The sequence below is a fragment of the Elephantulus edwardii genome, unplaced genomic scaffold, assembly GCF_000299155.1.
Source record: "Elephantulus edwardii isolate Elephantulus edwardi_28Jun2011 unplaced genomic scaffold, EleEdw1.0 scaffold00313, whole genome shotgun sequence".
NCBI lineage: Eukaryota > Metazoa > Chordata > Mammalia > Macroscelidea > Macroscelididae > Elephantulus > Elephantulus edwardii.
Genome location: NW_006400063.1, coordinates 1,400,544 through 1,410,873, shown reverse-complemented (window position 1 = coordinate 1,410,873; position 10,330 = coordinate 1,400,544). Strand labels below are relative to the sequence as shown.

The following is a 10,330-nucleotide window of genomic DNA, read 5'->3' as shown; positions in this document are numbered from 1 at the left end:
TAATAATAATAATAATAATAAAAAGAAATGCTGAGTGAGTTCGCCCCTTTTGATTTTCTGACTCTAGCTCCTCGCACATTTCACTGTAATATTTTGCTTTGTCATTCCGTGCTGCCTTTTGGAATCTTCTGTTCGGCTCTTGAGTATCTTGAATTCTTCTTTGTGCTTTGGCTTCTCTATGCTCCAGTGCAATATTCAGAGTTTCTTCTGACATCCATTTTGGTCTTTTCTTTCTCTTCTGTCTTTGTAATGACCTTTTTGCACTCTTCCTGGATGATACATTTGACATCCTCCCACAACTCATCTGGTCTTCACTCAGTAGTGTTCAAGGCCTTAAACCTGTTCCTGAGATGATTCTGAAATTCAGGTGGGATGAAATCAAAGCTGTATTTTGGCTACTGTGGATTCGGTTTAATTTTACTCAGCTTCAGCTTGAACTTGCATATGAGTCGTTGGTGGTCTGTTCCACAATCAGCTCCTGACCTAGTTTTCACAGCTGGTATTGAGCTTCTTCAGCGGTTTTGTCCACAGATGTGACACAGTAAAATATTACAATGAAATGTGCAAAGAGCTGGAGTCAGAAAATCAAAAGGGCCAAACTCACTCAGCATTTCTTAAGCTCAAGGAACTGAAGAACAAATTCAAACCTCAAGTTGCTATAATCACGTATGCTGTAGGCAGAATATTAAATGATCTTGGAAGTATTAAAAGAATTTACTGAATCACTGTATCAAAAGGAATTGGGAGACACAGATGAAGTTCATGAAATAACATATGAGCAACAGCCTGTGGTGATGAAGGAAGAAGTTCAGGCTGCTTTGAAGGAAATAGCAAAAAATAAGGCCCCAGGAACAGATGGTATACCAATTGATGTATTTCAACTAACAGATAATGTCCTGGACGTGCTCACCACATTGCCCCAAGAAATCTGGAGAACAGCCATTTGGCCAACTGACTGGATGAATTCTATGTTTATTCCCATTCCAAAGAATGCTGACCCAACAGACTGTGGAAACTATACAAATATCATTGATTTCACATGCAAGATTCTGCTGAGGATTATCCAAAAATGACTGGAAGGGAAGCACATCAGCAGAGAACTGCCAGAAGTCCAGGCTGGGTTTTAAAAGGGTCGTGATACTAGGGATATTGTAGCTGATGTTTGATGGATCTTAGGTGAAAGCAGAGTTTACCAGAGGAATGTCTATCTCTGTTTCATTGATTATGCAAAGGTGTTTGACTGCGTGGATCATAACAAACTGTGGCTGACTCTGAGAAGTATGGGAATCCCAGAACACTTGATCGTGCTTATGCGAAACCTGTATTTGGACCAGGAGGAAGGAAACACCGCATAGTTCAAAACTGGGAGGGTGTATGCCAGAGATGTGTTCTATCTCCATACCTTTTCAACCTATGTGCAGAACAGATTATCTGGGAGGATGGGCTCTATGAGGAGAAGTGTGGTTTCAGAATTGGTGGAAGATTTATCAACAATCTGTGTTATGCAGATGACACAACCCTGCTTGCTGAAACAGAGGACCTGAACACACTGACAAAGGAGATTAATCAGAACTGGCTTTGACAAGCACTGTGGCAATTGGACAATTAAAACAGACATTTGGGGGTGGAGGAGAAGAATGAACTGGGGAGGAGGGTAGAGAAAACAGTGCAACAATGAATGAATGAGAACCCAAACTCTCTGTAAATGTTCATTAAAACCATTAAAATTTAATAATAATTTAAAAAAAGGAGAACCTGAAGCGCTTGCTGCAGAGGGTCAAGGACTGCAGCCTTCAATATGGATTGAGGCTCAATGTTAAGAAGACAAAGATTCTCACCACTGGACCAACTGGCAGCATCAGGATGGATGGTGAAGAAATTGAGATTGTTCACAGCTTTCGTTTGCTTTGCTCCATAATCAACACTCTTGGCACCAGCAACCAGGAAATTAAAAGATGTATTGCAAGGGGAAAGTCTGCTATTGGGAACCTCTCCAAAGAACTGAAGAGTAATGGTGTCTCTCTGGAGACTAAGGTGCGTCTGATACAGGCCATGATCGTTGCAATCACTCATTATGCATCAGAGAATTGGACAATGACTAGGGAGGATAGAAGGAGAATTGATGCCTTTGAGCTGTAGTGCTGGAGAAGAGTACTGAGTGTACCATGGACTGCTAAGAAAACAAACAGGTTTATTCTGGGGAGCGTTAAATTGGGCTGCTCCTTGGAGGCAAGGATTCTGAGGCTTCATCCCACATACTTTGGACATGTTGCAAGGAGGGATTGGTCCTTAGTGAGGGACACCATGCTTGGAAGGGTGGAGGGACAGCACAGGAGAGGAAGACCCTCTATGAGGGGGATTGGTTCAGTGACTGGGGTAATTGGGGTCGGTGTGTTGGAGACAGTGATATTGGCACAGGACAGAGCAGGGTTTAGGGTTCTTGTACATAGGTTCCATATGAGTCACAAGTGACTAGGTGGCACATAACACCACCACCACCAACAAAAACATTCTCTGGTTCCCTAAATCTGTATTCATTTCCGTGTTTTTAACTTGGCAATAGGGCCAGAAGAGGAAGTATTTTTGCTACTCTTTTTATTATTACCTTATCTATCCTAGTTAACAAATAATTTGGTGTGGTTTCTACCCTCTACTTTTCTTAGTGCTCACTAAACCATGGCTCCTGAAATGTACTGCCACACCATTCATCGGAATCCCCTTCAACTTTTTGTAGCAAAGATTTCCAGTAGCTCTTATCAACTGAAGGTGGCTCTTTTCAAAAAAGCCTTCTTATACAATATAAACTAGGTGAATGTGCAGAAAATTGTTTACTAGAAAAATAGCATCTAGAGGCAATTTTTTCCATATCCATACTATGCAGAGTAGAACAACATGATATTAAAAACCACAATGGAGTTTCATGCAGCACTGAAATATAATGAACTTGTAACATGTTCATGCAGTGTAACATATGAAACAGTATACATCAAGGGTGAGTCTGGAAGACATTATGCTAAGTGAAATATCTCATTCACAAAAACATCAATACTGTTTGATATTAATGTTACAAAATAGGATTGACTTGGGGCAGGTGAAGGAAACAGGAAAAGAGTGGATAGATAGGGATCCATGGCCACATCAATGTGGGCAAGTATCAAGATCTTCGAACCACCAGGAAGCTGTGCAGTTACCAATGCAACCAGAAGAGACATGATAAACAGTACAAATAAGCCCATTTGCCAAAAGACATGAAAAGAATTTTCACAGAGGAAGATATGTAAATTGCAAACAGACACATGATTAAATACTCCAAATCACTGGCAATAAAAGAGATGCAAATCAAAACCACAATGAGGTAACATCTTACTCCAGTAAGAGTGCCAAATTTAACAGAGCAGGAAGTAACAGATGTTGGAGAGGATATGGTAGAAAGGAACTTTTATACATTGGTGGGATTGCAAAATGGTGCAACCATACTTGAAGGCAGTTTGGCACTTCCTCAAAGAGCTGAAATAGAAATTCCTTATGACCCATTATTTGGCATATACCCTGAGATTATGAGAACTGAGGCACAAACTGAGATTTGTACACCAATGTTTATAGCAACATTACTCACCATTGCAAGAACATGGAAATAGCCCAAATGTCCAACCACAAAGGAATGGACTAAGAAATTATGGTATATTCACACAAAGGAATACTATGCAGCACAGAGGAGCAATAACTTTGTAAATTATTACCTAATTTGGGAGAGACTGGAGAGCATTATGCTGAATGAACTAACTCAGTCCCACAAGGATAAATACTTTATAAGACTATTATTGTAGAATGAGTATAAGGATCCAGGAGGGGTGGGAGAGACTGGAAACAGAGGGATGTGGATGTACAGGGGGGAAAGGGTATTAATCATTGGGTTGTACAATTTGATGGGGGGAGGGGGAAGGGAAATTGAAAGAATTTGTTTGAATTAGAATTTTATAAATACACTAATGAAAAGTGGGGGGGAAGCCTATTTGGGCACAGCTCTGAAGGCCAACTTCTTTGGAGGTGCTTCTCATGCAAAGGCAATTGTGTTGGAAAAATGGGTGTTGAAGCCATGTAACCAAATTCTGCCATTAAAAAGGTGTCAGAGTTTAGTTCATAAAAAAAGGCAAGAAAATCATAGCCTTCATGCCTAATGATGTTTGAATTTTATCGAGGAAAACAATAAAGTTCTTGTTGCTGGATTTGGTCATGAAGGTCATGCTGTTGGTGACATTCCTGGAGTTTGCTCTAAGGTTGTCAATGTGGCCAAATGTATCTTTTTTTGTCCTTACCCAAAGGCAGAAAGGAATGGCCAAAATCTTAAGTTTTGATAAAAATGTCATAGTAATAAATTTCCATATGCAAAAAAAAGAGTGAATAGACAATGAACATTACACAGGACCAGATGAAAGAAAGGACTATTTGAAATGAATGTATGACTAGGTATTACTATATGTATGACAATTAACAATCTCTAATAAGAGGTGCACTACAGAGTGAATTAAGGGAGGGAAGAAAGGGGGGGACAAAAAATGTGAATCAATAAATGAATTAAAACCCAACCTCTCTGTAAAGTTAATTAAAATCACAATTTAAAAAAATTTTAATTGGACAGGTAAGGAATACTGCATTGGAACAGATGAGGAAAATAACCGTTTAAAAGGAATATATGATTAGGTATTATATGTATTACAACAGTCCAGAATAAGAAGTGCATTGCAAAGTGGAATGGGACGGGGGAAGGAGGAAATTGTGCAACAATGAATGAAAATCCAAATTTTCTGTAAATTTCAATTAAAATAACAATAAAAAATTTAAAAAATATGTAAATATATATTGGCTTAGCATACTCAATGCCACCAAAATCCAAGAAGCCCTGTGAAAATGTGTCTAGGAATTTCCTTTGCAGCTTGAAGCTGAGAATATTAATCAATTAGAACTTTGGTAAATGAAGACCTTCATCTGTGATTCACAGTGATTTTTTTTCTTTATTTATTTTCCTTTTTTCTGTTCATTCATTGTTGCACATTTTCCTCCTTGCCCATCCTTCTCCCTCAGCTCACTTTTCTCTTTGCAAAAAGAAAAATAAAATTCTTTCATTGTTATACAATCCTCCTGGTCCATTTTACTATGCAGCTCTTATTCTGGATTCTTGTCATTCAAATAATACCTAATCATATATTCCTTTTAAACAGTTCTCTCCCCCATCTGTTTCAATGTATCCAATGCACATTATTTATCCCCTACAGTGATTTTTATTTTATAGAGGAAAGAGCTCAGCCAAGAAGATATGCTATCAGCTCAATCAATTACTGGACAGATGAATTACAGAAACAGGATCAAACTGAGGGACACAAAGGAAGGCCATTTTGACAGCACCTATCTCTACAAGCCACAGCAGCAGTCAAGTCAGGGGAGTGACCTGTTTCAGTTATTAAAAATTCCTGATTCTATTGTTGTACTTTCAAACACTTGAAATTGCTGAAAATGCACCAGATTAAGGATGACTTCACCCACACATAGATCACTTCAAGCGTCACAAGAAATAAACAAACAAAAAATAATAAATTCTTATATCTCCACTGAATAGTTCTCATTTGACATAATTATCATAAATCACTGATACTGTTCATAAGATAAGCATAAATGTTAATTACCAACATTTTGTTGTTGGGTGCCATGGAGTCAAGTATGACTCAAACTTATATTTGGTTATAAATAAGTAATGAATAAATCAAAATTTCATTTTAAAATGTAAATTAATCCTTTATTCTAAGTGAAAAGTTTCATTTCTGGATAAAATGCTATGTGTGATTTTTCAGTATGACAAGCAATCAGAAAACTTTTACTTGGCAGGCTTCAGAAAGGTGTCCACCCCAATATTACTCAGGGCATCAGTAACTGACTCACCTAAAGCTCTACTGAAATTAAGACTACTATGTCTCATGTTGGGCCCAGCAAATCAGAATTCCTAGGTGTGGAGGCTGGAAATCTATTTCCAACAACTACCCTGGTGATTTTTAGCAAAACAACATTTAAGAACTTCTACCATGATCCAGTATTTTGTTCCCAAAATTTTGTTGGTAGGAATCTTTACATGGACCAACTGGTTAAGCAAAGAGCTACAAACTGCCCAGAGACACCTTGGAAGCCAAATGGGATTCTCTATGAAGTAGCAGCTTTGAGCCCCTGTGGAGTTCTATTTCAACACACATGAGATAAGTTCTAATCAACTCTGTGGCAACTGTATGGGTAAAGCTTGAGAACTTCTACTGATTTAAATAATTCCAATAGTATTGCTAGAGAATTAAGTTGACTCACCTTAGACTCCAACAACTTATGAGGAAATGAGGCAGAAAGTGTGAAGAAACTAGCCACTTGCTAGGACAGGAACTAAGAAACAAGATAAACATCACTCTTGCTATGTTGAAGAAGAGAGTTTAGAAAACTCTACTTCCACCTCCACCTAGGAAGAGAATATTCTTTCTATGGTATTCCTCTACTAAGACCACATGTCACATAGGTGTCACAAGTGACTTATTATTAAAAAGAGCTAAAAACTTCTACATTTTGTTAAGTTTCTTTTGAGTTAACCTATCCTTTGGTGAGAGTGTTGTGTCTCCTACCACCATTACAGTGCCCTTTATTTATTTCTTCAAGTCTGTTAACCATTGTTTTCTGCCATTTCAGACAAGGGTCTCATAATGAAAGTGTACAGAATATTACAGGGCCTCAACAAGAAAAATATTAATAACCCAATTACAAAAACGAGCAAAAGATATGGAAAAAGATTTCACAAAGGAAGACATTCAGATGGTCAACAGACATATGAAGAAATGATCAAGTTCACTGGCAAAAACAGAGATTGAAATTAAAATCACAATGAGATACTATCTTACCTCATAAGCAATGGTAAAGTTTAATAGCATATTGTTGTTAGGGTTAATAGCACAGCAAGCAATAAATGTTGGAGAGCATATGAAGAGATTGGAACTCTCAAACATTGTAGGTGGGATTGTAAAATGGTATAAATACTCAGCAAGGCAGTTTGGTGTTTCCTCAAAAAGTTGAATATAGAAATTCCATACGACCCAGATACTTCACTGTTAGGAATATACCCTGAGGAAAATAGACACAAACAGAGAGTATATACAATTGTTGATAGCAGCCTTATTCATAATTGCTAGAAAAACAGAGTCAAAATGTCCATCAGCAAATAAATGGACTAAAATATTTTAAGCCATTCACACGATGGAATATTATGCAGCACTCAAGAGCAAAGATTTGGAAAATACTACATAACATAAGAGAGGCTGAAGAGTATTACATTGCATAAACAAACTCAGTCTCATAAAGACAAATACCTCATAAAACCATTATTGTGAACATAGAAAGAGAACTAGTAAGATCCATACAGAATTCCAAAGGGGGAAGAGGTGGGAGAAGCGTGTCTGAGGATGAAGAGGGGGAAAATATTACCAGCTCATAGAGTACTTCAAAGTACTAAAGAGCTATGGTGTCACTCTGGAAACTAAGGTGTGTCTGATATAGGCCATGGTCTTTGCAATCACTTGTTATGCATCAGAGAGTTGGACAATGACTAAGGGGGGTAGAAGGAGAACTGATGCCTTTGAGCTGTTGGGGCTGGAGAAGAGTATTGAGTGTACCATGGACAGCTAAGAAAACAAACAGATTCATCCTGGAGAGGGTTAAACCAGGATGCTCCTTGGAAGCAAGGATTCTGAGGCTTCGTCTGACATACTTTGGACATGTTGTAAGGAGGGACTGGTCCTTGGAGAGGGACATCATGCTTGATAGGGTGGAGGGACAGCGCAGGAGGGGAAGACCCTCTCAGAGTGACTGGAGTAATTGGGGTTGGTGTGTCAGAGACAGTGAGATTGGCACAGGACAAAGTAGGGTTTAGGGCTCTTGTACATAGGGTCGCTATGAGTTGCAAGCAACTCGACAGCATATAACAACACCACCACCACAAAGTTTGGTGGGAGTGGAAGGAATTAAAAGTGACACAGGGGGACCAGAAACAGTGGGCTAATAGTGGCATCAATCAATGGTGACCAATTTTATAAAACATAATGTATGAAAGTGATAATATGAAAAACAATGTGAATAGGAGGAATGTGTTAAACACAAGTATATAAACAAAACACAATGCACAAAAATTTTGTATGCAAACCAATATAAAATAAAATTAATTCTTAAAAGAAAGAAGGAAACAAGCTAAGGGCATCCTATCTCAAAATGCAGATTACTTGTTTTACCAGGTGTTTCGATGTTAGAAACATGTTAACCTATAAAAACATGTAAACCTGTAAAAGAAAATGTGAATTATACTTTAATACTCAGGTCAATTAAAGTCATTTAGACATTAAAAAGAAAAAAATACCTAAAAATTGTTGAGCTAGAAACTGAATCGCCACACAAGGTTATTACTTAGTAACACCACTTAGTGTAATTAGAGTCATGCTAATTGCTGAGTATCATCCGAAAATGGCTAGAACAGCACAGTGACAGAGAACTGCCAGAAAGAAGTTCAAGCTGGGTTTAGAAGAGAATATAGCACCAAGGTTATAATTGTTGATGTCAGATGGATCCAGCAGAAAGTATAAGAAGAATGTATATTAGTGTTTTATTGACTCTTCAAAGACACTGGACTGTGTGGATCATAACAAACGACGGCTAAAATGGAGAAGAATGGAAATCTTATTACACTTAATTGTGCCCATATGGAAACTACACCTACACCAAGAAGCTATTGCCCAAACATAGCAAGGGAACACTCCATGATTTAAAATTAAGAAAGGTACACATTAGGGTCAGATTTCTTTTTTAAATAATTATTTTCTACAAATTTCACACTTCTTCCCTGGAGTCAAATACAAGTCTAGAATTAAAAAGCTAGGAAAGTAATCTGTGAGTGCACACACATATACATCAAACAAACAAAAGAGAAGAATTTTAAAAGAAGAGTTGAAATAGATAAAACAGAAGACAAGCATCAGTAACCTGGAGAATTTTCTGATGCTAGAGGATGTCTATAATTAGGGAAGTGAGCCTTTCCACCAAGTGTGCTGCACGTAAAACAAAGCAAAAAGCAGAAGCAAGAGATTCACCATCAGCAAAGGGCCCCTTTTAGTTACACATTTAAAATTAAGTAACACTGAGAACTGGTTATATCCCACCACAACGAATACAAGTGTTGAGTGGGTGTTACTAATGTGGCTGTGTCAATTAGTACTTTTACCAAGAGTGCTTACTAAAATAAGCTTAGTTTTTAATTGCTTGGTAGGTACTATCAACATTTTTCTGATTGTTTCCTAGCTTTAAAAAGTCTTAGGTAGTGTTATTAGCTGTTATGGAGTCAGTCAAAACTCACAATAACCCCACAGAGCAAAAACTGAAAGTCTGTCTGTCTGGTCCTGTATCATCTCCATAATTGGTTGCAGATACAAAGTTTTCATTGGCTACTTTTCAGAAGACCCAAATCAAGTAGAAGAAAGTAGTTCTTTCTTCCTAGGCTGTTTTACTGTGGAAACTTCACTGAGTCCCAGACAGCAACATTCAAGTTTCCATGAGTGGTAGCTGCATAGAGGTATCAGATTCTACCTTATGACTGGGACAAAGTCTACAATTAGGAAAAGATAAAATAGATGAATGGGATCTTCTAAGAATCAAATCCCTATGCACATCCAAAAACTTTTCCAAAAGGATAAAAAGGGTAGTCACAGACTGGAAAAAGTATTTGGTAATGACATCTCAGTTAAGGGATTTATATCTAGAATTTATAAAATACTTGAGCATCACAACAAGATAAAGGCAAATAATCCAATTGAAACATGGGCACAGGATATGAACAGACACTTCACCAAAGAAGACATTCAGACGGCCAACAAGCACATGAAGAAATGTTCAAAATCCCAAGCTCTAAGAGAGACACAAATCAAGACAACTATGAGATATCATCTAACCCAAGTCAGAATAGCAAAATTTAACATAACAGCAAGCAACAAATGCTGGCGTCACTGTTGGTCGAAGTGTAAAATGCTGCAACCACTGTGGAAAGTGGTGTGGTGCCTTATCGAAAAATTGCAAATAGGCATCTCTGGGAGAGGAGAGGAAGATGGCGGAGGTGGAGAGCACAGTGTGAAGAGCCAGAGGGATAGCAACCTGCATAGAGAGGATACCAGAGAGTACTTTATGCTCCACAGAGACTGACCATCACAGCGTGACGTGAACAGTAGAATTTTGAAACAGAACTTTTGCTAATACATTATTTTAGAAGCTTTAA

General features: G+C 37.9%; 1 pseudogene; it reads left to right on the top strand.

Annotated features, from left to right (window-relative positions):
• LOC102847574 overlaps positions 1-4,348 on the top strand; it is a 6,196-nt pseudogene extending 1,848 nt beyond the window's left edge.
• Positions 4,349-10,330: the final 5,982 nt, after the last annotated feature.